Source organism: Rattus norvegicus, chromosome 11 (assembly GCF_036323735.1).
Source record: "Rattus norvegicus strain BN/NHsdMcwi chromosome 11, GRCr8, whole genome shotgun sequence".
NCBI lineage: Eukaryota > Metazoa > Chordata > Mammalia > Rodentia > Muridae > Rattus > Rattus norvegicus.
The window spans coordinates 66,537,799-66,549,480 of record NC_086029.1 but is presented as its reverse complement, the minus strand read 5'-3'; the positions used below and the strand labels follow the sequence as shown (position 1 = coordinate 66,549,480).

At 39.3% G+C, this 11,682-nt stretch overlaps 1 pseudogene; it reads right to left on the bottom strand.

The window, feature by feature from the left end:
• Nucleotides 1-9,344: 9,344 nt before the first annotated feature.
• Cfl1-ps11 (cofilin 1, pseudogene 11) lies at nucleotides 9,345-9,876 on the bottom strand (annotated as a pseudogene).
• Nucleotides 9,877-11,682: the final 1,806 nt, after the last annotated feature.

Genomic DNA, 11,682 nt, shown 5'->3' with positions numbered 1-11,682 from the left:
CCATGGCCTCTGCTTCAGTTCTTATCTTGAAGTTCTACTTGGGTTCATGCTCTCATGGACTGTGAAGAGTAAGTTGAAATAAATGCTTTCCTCCTTGAGCTCCTTTGGGTCATGATTTGTATTGAAGCATTGAAGCAATAAAAAGCAAACTAAGACAAGCAGTGCAGATGTTTTGTAAAGAGAGGATTGCCCAATGACAGCTGTACCTTTTTGGGCCAATGGATATTTCCATAACTTCTCCTGGCCCTTATTAGTTTTTCTTCCTTTTCCTTCAATCTACTAAACGTGAGTGATTTTTCACTCCTTTCCTTAGTTTAACCCAGGAGAAGACCTTGTCACTCAGCCCATTTGAAGATGTAGTTTGTAAAACAATTAACAGGTAAAATTCATAATTGTATTAACCTCATTTCCTAATGTTACAGCTATAACAACAAAACTAACAAAGGCATTTTAGGGTTCATTTTAGCTTACATTTTGAGGGCAATTTGTAATTATAATCGTAGATAATATCTTAAATCATTAATCAAGGAATGCTTCCACAAACACAGACTTGACTGGAGACCAATACAATGGTGACATTTCCTAAATTGAGGGTCCATCTTCTTATCTGACCCTGGTCAGTGTCAGGTTGACAGAGCATTAACTAGCACATGATCCCATATCATGGCCAGAGATGACTGGTGGCTGGAGCTTGGGGTAATTGTTGATTTTGCATTCTGAGTCAGGAAACAGAAAAATAGATGCCAGTACTCAGCTCCTTTTCTCCTTCCTGGTCAGTCTAAAACTCTAGCCCATGGAATGATACCACCTATAATTAACGTAAATCTTCCAAGCTCACCTATCCCATCTGGAAACTCCATCACAGATGTGCCCAGTTGTTTGTCTTCTAAGTGACTCCAGATCACATCAGTTGAAAAATGGTAACCACAACAAATTTCTCTTAGACAATGTGAGTTACAGACACCTCTGTAAAGCTGTAGATAGCTACTCCTTATCCTCACAGGCTTTCAATCTATCTCCTAAAGCAAAATGCATTTGGTTGGAATTTGATAAAGTCCCCATAATTTTTATCAGTTCGAACCCTGTTCAAAATTTTAAGAGTAGACTTCTTTCTGAGACTAAGATCATCTCTAAATTGTGACCCACTATAAACAAAAACAAACAAACAAACATTCCATGCCTCCAAAATACAAAGGCACAGAATAAATATTCCCATTCTGTAAGGAGCAATAGTGATAGAACAAGGAAAAATTAAAGGTGTGACTGGACTAATACCTTAAAATACCTTTGAGGAGTGAGCCTCCAAGTATAGCAATAGGACCTCCAGAAGGAAGGATCAATTGTCCCAAGACAGAGCTAAATAAAAAATTTGTTTAAGCACTGTAGTGTACTAAGCAGGGACCTCAGCAGAAGTGCCAGATGTTTGAGACTGTGATAGAGGAAGGGCTGAGAGAGAGTCAATCAGGACTAGTCAGCCACAGCCCAAACAAAAGAAGATGAAAGCTGCCAAGGACATAGATATGGAGTATCTCAGAGATAAGAGATAAAGTTCCTATCTCTTCTATCAGAAGATTGTCAATAGCATTTAGAAGGATTTGGAGAACTTCAGAAAAATATCATTCTCCCAGACACTTCTTCTATCATGAACCATTGACCTCCCCTGGAGGGGGAAGGAAGGAGGGAAGGAAGGAAGGAAGAGGACACAGAGAAAAGCTGGAGAGGACCCTCTCTAGCAGTTAACTTCTTTTGCAATAAATCTTCAGTGCTTTTAAAAAGTAATAATAACGTATTTGAAACAAAGTTCTCACTACTCATACCCATTTTCTTTTCTGTAATTTAACCTGAAACAAGGAAATAAGAGTGTAGTTCAAATTGCAAAGTGGGTGTAGGAGAAGGTGGGGACACATTATCCTCTACTTACTCTTCCACTACTCGCCAGCTTCTCTTGAGGGGAAACTTCAATACTAATGGATAATATTGTTTTGTTTTGACTTGTTCCATGTTCCAACTGTATGGAAGTAAAACTAAAACTGATTTATTCTTTTCAGAACATTAGGATTCCAGAGACTCAACACAAATATTCAGTCAACATTGACAAGATACTCTATTACATTTATTAAGCACAACTGACTTTGCAGTCAGTTCCGGAGTTTATTCCCAGCATAAATTGTCCCAGAATTACATTTATATTTGGCTGGAGGATTGAGGCTGCCTGATTTCTGCTACTGATAAAAGAAAAGATTGAACTGGATGTACATCATGAAAGGCATACTTTGTTGACATATCAAAGCTCACTGAAGAAACATGAAACTCTCTCTAGGTGATTTAAGTCTAGGACACCTTAAACACAAAAGCAGCTACACTGTTACATTAAAGAGGGTAACCATCGTGTCAAAACACTAGAAACTTTTAGAAACTTTATGATCATATAATAAGGTTGTGTTATCATAAATCAGAGGCTAGGATATTCACAAAAAGCAAGAACTAACAGGGATAGTCTGGCAAGAGTTGGGTCTATACAGATACAAGCCATCCATGTAATACTAGCTTCCTTGAAGGGCACACAGTTCAGGCCAGTAGTTGTGAACTCAAGAGATAACCTGAGGTATAGGTATAGCCCAGTGGTAGAGTATTAAACCACTGGGTTACACCGCTGCCACTCTCACAGCCAACACACACACACACACACACACACACACACACACACACACACACACACACACACGTACGAGAGAGAAAAAGAGAGAGAGAAAGAGAGACAGACAGAAAGACAGACAGACAGACACAGACGATCAAAATTTATCTATCCATCCCTGAAACTCTCTAGCACCTTTCAACGGAGGAGTGTGACTGGAAACCTAAAAGCATGCTATAGATAAGACAGCAGAAACAGAAAAGTTAGAAAGCAGTGACGGAAGTAATGGATCTAAGTTCAAACAGGAAATGAAAGATGACCAGAAGTATATGGAAGGAAAATTGACAAAACAGAGATCCTTTTCACAGGTTGTACCCTCGGCTGTACACTGAATGTCTTATAGATTAATGTCTGGATTCTACAAAGAAGCAGAATGGTCAAGAGGGACTTGAAATCACAGCGAAAGAAGTTGTTTGTACTTAAAAACTCCATGTGCTGTTATCAACGAAATGGTTGGGAAAATGTGCACTCAAAGTCATCCATTTCCCCATCTTTAAAGTAAATAAATGTGGTAAAGGAGAACTTGGAGATGTAAGTAGGAGGGAGGATTGCCCTCTATTGGGGAAAGTATAGTCACATGGGCTCTTAAGAGCAAGAAATCTTCTCTAGCTGCAGTCAGAAGGACATATGAATGTGAAAGATGCTGGAAGATACAGCATTTCTTACTTTGAGAGCAGAAGGAAATACACCAAACAGTGGAGTTCTCCTCTATGTCTTTGAGTAAAGAATATGGCCCCATATCACCTTGATTGAGCTCAAGTGGGACTTGATATATATTGCTAATTTACAAAATTATAAGAAGGTATACTTGATCTGTTGTTTTGCACTAAGTTTGTTAGAACAACGGGAAGACATTAGTAAAAGGAAAAACAGGTCTGCAGAGTTTCAACAGTAATGTTCAATTCAAAACATAGATGAGACCGCACTGTTAGTACACCCATTTCATTCCAGGATTCAGGAGAATTCTGGAGAAATTTGGTAAGATTAAGACAATTATGAGCTACATAATGAGATTCTCCAGAAAAATAAAAGAACAGATAAAGGAGAAAGGAACAACTTCCCAGCTTTAGTTGCATGCCCCAGGAAATCATGGCAGTTTGGGTGCATTGTGGTCCCCATAGAATTTACCATACGCAGAGTGATCCCATGGAGATGCCTTCCCTATCTGATGGAAGATAGAGGAGCCCAGGAAATGGGGCCTGGGTGCCAGCAGTCCTAAAGCACTTAGCCAAAGCCTGGCAAAAGCAGACAGGATACCTCTGTGGACTCTCCTGGAGCACAACAAAGAATTATGATGGCATTATTGTACTCCCTCATTCTGTTACCCAGCAGAACTGAATGAGGAAGCTACAAATGTCTTGGTTGCAAGTTCTAAAGAATGAACATCAGCCCAACACTGTTTTGAAGCATATTTTAAGCAATTAAATTCTTTAGAGAAATAAATCAGTTACTAAAAACATTAAATTGCTAATGCTTTTTTTCTGAACTCTTAGAGTTTAAGAATAAATTATACTCATGTCTTAGTGTAGTAAGCAGGCTTAAAGTTTACCCAGAGATTTGTTTGTGACTTTTCCCTGAAAAACAAAATTTAGAAATATTTAATTCTTGAAACTAATCCCACAAAGTGTGACCTTTAATAAGATTGGTCGTACTTTCTTTAAGCAATTATATAATTTCCTATCCATACAGTATATCTTACTTGTTTTGAGTTATTTTGCAATTCTATGAAAATATTTCGAATGATATTTTACCATCTCTGCAGCACCCTGACTTACCTTTTTCTCATCTCTTCTCTTGTATTACAGAGTGAGATGCACAGAAGCGGCGGTACACAGAAGACGCAGAGCAACCTGTTCTCTCTTAGAATGCCACATACCACTGGGAATGACCAATAGTTTCCCAAACTCTTTACCCCAAACTAGAATTTTAATAATATTATAAAGTGAGTGCTCCAAATAGGTTTGATTTTTTTGGATTAGTTTTCTTTCTAGAAAAAAGTTTTGAGAATGGTTCTCTTTAGCAAGAGTATGTCAGATCCAAACTATATGCTGGTAATAGTTATCCATTTCCCCTCCTTGCTCATTACTAATAGTCATCTAAAATAATCCATAAGGTCCACATGCTCGATACCTCTGAAACAAGGTGTAATTCATTTTTCCATATGTACATAATCACCTATATTATTAAGTTATTACATTTGCCCTCAATATATTACATATGTTAAATATAACATATAATTCATGTGATGTGAATAATATATTATGTACAGTATATAAATTTTTATATATTATATTAACTACATATAATTAGGATATACAACATATTTATATTTTATATCTTCTATAAACATATTTTATATGTTACATATTAAATATCATATTTGTATATATTATACATACTGTATTTATATAATTATATAAGTAACATACACAATTATATACACCATGGTATATATAATAAGTTATGTTATTATGCATCATTTATAGTTTATATGATATATGGCATATAATATAGTAATATATATATAATATTTTATATTATACAATATTTTATGTTATGTAATATTTTATATATAATTATATATAATACACCATTATACATTATACATACTACTTCATATATTTTACATTACATATTATACATTATATACTATAATTTACTTATTATACTACATAGTTTATACTATATATAAGAAAGTATAATGTATAGTATATGAAATATATCATACAATATTATAAATATACATCATATATAATATATTGTATGTTATATTTAATATATAATTATATAGTCTATATACACATAATCTACTTACATAGTAGAAATTCTATACACTCAACATAAATATTCGATATATAATATATTATAATTTTATGGTATATTACATAGAATTATATAGTTTATATAATATAGTGTATATATAATATATATTATGTATGATATATGATCTATGTAAAATATATTTTGTATAACAATAGAATATATTTATATTTGTTATATTTGATATTATTATATTATGTATAAAATATATATTTCATATGTACATTATATATACAATATATTATAATATAAAATAAATTTATATAACATAATCATATTATATGTTTATTCTTTGTGATTAAGGATGTCTATTCTCAAGAAAAGTTTGAGTTCAATAACTTCTGCTCCCAAGAAAATGACTACTTTTCAGATCATTATAATAATGAAATTGTTAACACCAGAGTTTAGGGGAAATTGTCTATTAATCTACATTTGACATGTTTTTATTTTTCTGAAATTATAAATGAAATACAGGTAAGTGGGTCAATAAGTATTTATTATTAAGGGTGAAATCATTCAGTTGAAGTATTGTGCACTTGGAATTTTGATACCAATAATCTAACTCTGCAATGAAGTTTCTGCTGCGTGCAAGCAAAGTGAAAAAGAGAGAGGGGATCCCCAAACTCATGTAAGGCCATACGCGGCAGTGCATGCCTATAATCTCAAAGTACACACAGCAAGAAAGTGAGTGGTGAGAGCAGCCTCCAGGGGCTTGTAGAGCAAGGTGGAAAGTGAGAGCCAACACACGAGGTTTCCTTCCGTCCTCTACATACATCAAAGCCGGCATACACAATTTTTAAGTAGTTCTGATAACATTAGCAGACAATATGTCGCTTTTGTTGTACACCAGTGCTAATTCTATGTATACCACTTTGCCCATTAGACGGGGTTTTAGAATGTGTTGGGGTAGAAACCTCGGCTGGCATCCAGACAAACCACACCAGGCCAACATGGTTCCACGTGGAAAGGTACTTTAGTCTGCAAACCTTCTCATCCCATCCATGGTACAATTTAAAGGCCAGTGCCAAAACTTCTACCTGTGGAGTTGAGGGGCCCCCTGTCTAGCTTTTTAAGTTTGTCTTTTAGGTAGGGGTAGCTCTGGGAAAAGAAATAGGTCATCAGAAGGTTGTTTACCTTCTGAGTTTTCAGGGTCCATATTAGTGTAATGTATTGAAGTCTTTGTAAGGCGTTCTAAAAATTGGAATGGGTTTTTCTGTTTTTCCTAAGTGACCTCTTGCAACTTTTTAAAATTCTCTGCTCTTAAGGCTGTCTTGTGAAGACCAGCCAGGAGGCAGGTTATGAATCTATCTCTGGCTAAATACCACCTGTGGAATTATAATTCCATTGGGGATCTTGGTCAGGTACTGCCTCAGATTCCAATGGATATGTTCCATCTATTTGATGGATCTCATCTGCATGTATTCCCGCCTACTCCCAAACTTGCTGGCGTGAATCAGGAAGTAAATTATTAGTAAGGACCATATATACATCATGGAAAGTCAAGCTCTGAGGTAAAGAAAGCGCACAGAGGACGAGTGGGCCACCGCTCACCAGCACATGTTTGAAAAGGGTGCTCTCCTTGGTGGGCAGCTGCACATAGGGCATCACGGTGATGGGGGGGGGGGGGCTTGCTGGACTTACCACCCAGCACCCTGGCCTTGAGTTACCTCAGCGGGATGCCACGGCAAAACACAGAGAGGAGTTAGACCAAAGGTACATAAATGCTTAAACATAAAGAAATTTTTTCCATTTACCAGACTGCTGGCAGTAAGTATGAAAATTCTGAAAAATAGAGGAACCTAGCCATTATGTGGCCATTTTGAACCATTGTCTAATGAATACTGAGTCCAGACAAGTGTATCCGTTTTGATGTCCTCAAGTGAGGCATTAGTTTTAGAGATTTGGAAATTTCCAGCAGATATCCAGATGTGGGGTCTGGTGGTACATTCAGAGACATGGAATTACCCATTGGGGGAAGTTATCGAGTTATCAGTACCATCTGTACCAGCTTCCCAGCGGATAATTAATAACAGCACCAGGCCAGGTATCTGAGTCATCACTTAGACTCCTGGAGGCTAACAATGGTTCTCTGACCTATCAGAAAGCATGCCTACCCAGGCCTGGGAATTTCTGATTGGCTGTGAGAGCCTTGAGGGGGAGGGGAGCGAAGAACCGCTTTCCAGGGAATCTCCACACAATGATCAAAGTCTTATCTTGTATGTCAGCTAGGAGGCCCCTTTACCCCACAAAGGCTGGCCAGGCTCCATCTGGGTAATCGGGGGTCCTCCTTGCCAATTGGAGGTATAAACCTACCAAACTGTTGGTGTTTGTGCAGGAATTTTAGCGGTGGTCTGGTAGCAGGAAAAGTGAAACTGTGTGGTTGGTGAGGGCCTGTCTCACTAAGTGACCCACGTGGCAATAGCTGGCACCAGAAGTCTGCATGTGTGCCAGCTGCAGCAGCAACACATGTGGAGGAAGCCCTGGGTCCCATGGTAGCCAGCAGGTGGTGATGGTCCAATGGCGCAGAGGAGGCCTAGAAGACACTGAGACTGAGACACACTGTAGCAATCGAAGTAGAGTGGCATGCGGCAATGGCAGAAACATGCATCTCTGTCCCTCTATGCCATTGCTCTGTGCCCGCAACCAAGCGACTGCGACCCTGCCCTATGCCCAAGGGTCCAGGGATTGGCGGCCGGTGGGAGGCAGAGACTCAGTGGGAAGGGTCTTTGTCCCTTTGCTGTTGGTTGTTGGCTGTCATTGTGACCAGGCACGGACACAGGGAAGTCAAGTTCCCTGTGCGGGCCACCAATGTTGGGGTAGAAATCTTGGCTTGCCTCTGGACAAATCACACCAGGCCAACATGATTCAATATGGAGAGGTTTTAATGTGAGGATGAGACAAGCGAGAGGGAAGAGAGAAGAGTAGAAAAGGAGAGGAGTCTCACCATGAGCACAGGGAGGGGAAGGGGGGAATGGGGAGAGAAAGGACAAAGGGGGAAGAGGGAAAGGGTAAGGGAGAACAAAAGCCAGAGAGTGAGGAGCGGGCAAGCAGCCTCTTTTACAGTATCAGGCATGCCTGGCTGTTGCCAGGTAATTGTGGGGTGGAGCTTACTTGGCTGTTGCCAAGTAACTGTGGAGGTGGAGCTTAAACAGAAAGTTAACACAATGAATTCAGAATGCATTTTTTTTTAAAAATAATTAATTTGGGCCTCTTATATTTTTTGTTGCCCGAATAGCCTGTTTACAGCTTTCTAAGTTTTTTGTTGTTGATTTCTCAACTAGCTTTTGAATTTTACTCTTTTTTCTGTTAATTATCCTTTTTATCTATTTCTTTATGTTTTAAATTGAAGATCCCTTACTGGTCCTGCTTCTGTGAGTGGCCAAGAACAAAGGAAAGGGGAGGGCAACCAGCTGGTGCAGGGAGGGTCATTTCCACAGTTCATTTACTCACAGAACTAAACAGACAAGCACAGAGTCAGTATTTTGGTTAGAAGTTAGCAGCATGAGATGAGGAGGGATGAGGAGTAAGGGTGTCCTTAAAAAACACAGGCTACCCCAAAACTGGGTGCCTAGGACAGGACTTGGTCTAGCTTCAACCCAAGAGGAATCAGAAGATCAAAAGCAGTTTGGGAAGGTTGGAACTGTCAGGGATGTAGGGAAAGGGACTGTCCAGAGGGTGGGAGGGATGTTTGGCAACTGGAGTGAAGAGATAATCCTCTCCCTGCTGGGATCCCCCCAGCCCTTCCAGTCTGGCAGGAAAGGGGCAACCTACACTACCCAAGAGCAGGTCTGGGGCTGCTAGGTGCTCCAGATAGGGGGCTGGAGGTGGCTCACAAAGGCTTGCCCTCCATGGAAACAACGGTGCTGCCACTTAGTTTCTCTGCCAGGGTGCAGTGGTCCTTAACCTCTTTGTAGCAGTTAGCTTGTAATTCATGCTTGATTCCTGTCAGATTCTTCTGGATGGCATCCTTGCAGCTGGCCTAGATCATTTTGCTCTTAAGGGGTGCACTCGCGGGGGTCTCAGAAAATGAACACCAGGTCCTTCTTGCTCTCTTTGCTCTCATAGGTTGCATCATAGAGAGCATAGCAGCAGCCCTTGTCTAGAAGCATCTTTACAAAAGGGGTATAGGGGTTATCCACAGTCTGCCCCACATCTCCTACTAGGATCTCCTTGCCCTCCTCCAGGATGACATTCTTTTTGTCCTCACTCTGACAAAAAGCAATGCTTTCTTTCGTTTCTTCACTTCTGGCATTAAAGACTTGCGAACTTTCATGACATTGAACACCTTGATGATTCCATCAGAGACAGCCACACCAGAGGCCATGTTTCCGGAAATGAAAGGTAGACAGGAAAGAGCTACAGAAGAATCCAGCCGCAGATCCGACTGAACTGAATTTTACTCTCTATAATTTGTGATGAGTGTGCGTTTTACATTATAAACTGTTTTGGGTATTTATGGACACATAATGTAAAGCCTTTTCTGTATGTTATTTTGAGATCCATGTGTCCTATAAGAAAATTTTTCTTACAAAAAAGTGGGAAAATTGTCCTCAATACTTTTCTAACATACTTCTATAATATTTTAGTGTTTGATGTTTAGTATCTATATTTTTTCCTCCATCTTTATTAAATTGGGTATTTCTTACTTACATTTCAATTTTTATTCCCTTTCCCGGTTTCTAAGTCAACATCCCCCTAACCCCCCCTCTTCTGTATGGGTGTTCCCCTCCCCATCCTCCCCCCATGACTGCCCTCCCCCCAACAATCACATTCACTGGGGGTTCAGTCTTGGCAGGACCAAGGGCTTCCCCTTCCACTGGTGCTCTTACTATGATATTCATTGCTACCTATGAGGTTGGAGCCCAGGGTCAGTCCATGTATAGTCTTTGGGTAGTGGCTTAGTCCCTGGAAGCTCTGGTTGGTTGGCATTGTTGTTCATATGGGGTCTCAAGCTCCTTCAAGCTCTTTCAGTCCTTTCTAAGATTACTTCAACGGGGGTCCCGTTCTCAGTTCAGTGGTTTAATGATGGCATTCGTCTATGTATTTGCTGTATTCCGGCTGTGTCTCTGAGGAAAGATCTACATCCACTTCCTGTCAGCCTGAACTTCTTTGCTTCATCCATCTTATCTAGTTTGGTGGTTGTATATGTATGGGCCACATGTGGAGCAGGCTTTGAATGGGTGTTTCTTCTGCCTCTGTTCTAAACTTTGCCTCCCTATTCCCTGCCAAGGGTATTCTTGTTCCCCTTTTAAAGAAGGAGTGAAGCATTCACATTTTGATCATCCATCTTGAGTTTCATATGTTCTGTGCATCTAGGGTAATTCGAGCATTTGGGCTAATAGCCACTTATCAATGAGTGCATACCATGTGTGTTTTTCTGTGATTGGGTTACCTCACTCAGGATGATATTTTCCAGTTCCCTCCATTTGCCTATGAATTTCATAAAGTCATTGTTTTTGATAGGTGAGTAGTATTCCATTGTGTAGATGTACCACATTTTCTGTATCCATTCCTCTGTTGAAGGGCATCTGGGTTCTGTCCAGCTTCTGGCTATTATAAATAAGGCTGCTATGAACATAGTGGAGCATGTGTCTTTTTTATATGTTGGGGCATCTTTTGGGTATATGCCCAAGAGAGGTATAGCTGAATCCTCAGGCAGTTCAATGTCCAATTTTCTGAGGAACCTCCAGACTGATTTCCAGAATGGTTGTACCAGTCTGCAATCCCACCAACAATGGAGGAGTATATTTTTAAAGATAATAAAGAAAAGAAATTCTGGCTCTAATCCTGCCATGCTAATAAATAGACTGTCAGTGGCCATTGGCAGCATACCCGTTGACCCCTGGCTTACAAGACATTCTTTTTATTCAATTCCATCTCTGTTTCTAAGATTCCTTCTATAGTCGTCCCATATCAGCATCGGGTTTTAGTAGCTTTGGCTTCAGTATCCACCATCAGAAGTTGCTTTTCATTCCACTTCTTCTAAAAATTATAGTGTGTTTATTCTTCTAGATGAAGTTTCAGATAATTGAATTGCATGGTCATTTTTCAAAATTCCAAGAAAATTTGAGATTGCACCTATTTTGTAAGAGTTTATTTTATAAGGGTTTGCTAGTCTATAGAATAAACAAACATTAAAATCGTCTTCAGTAGCAGGGAATACATCT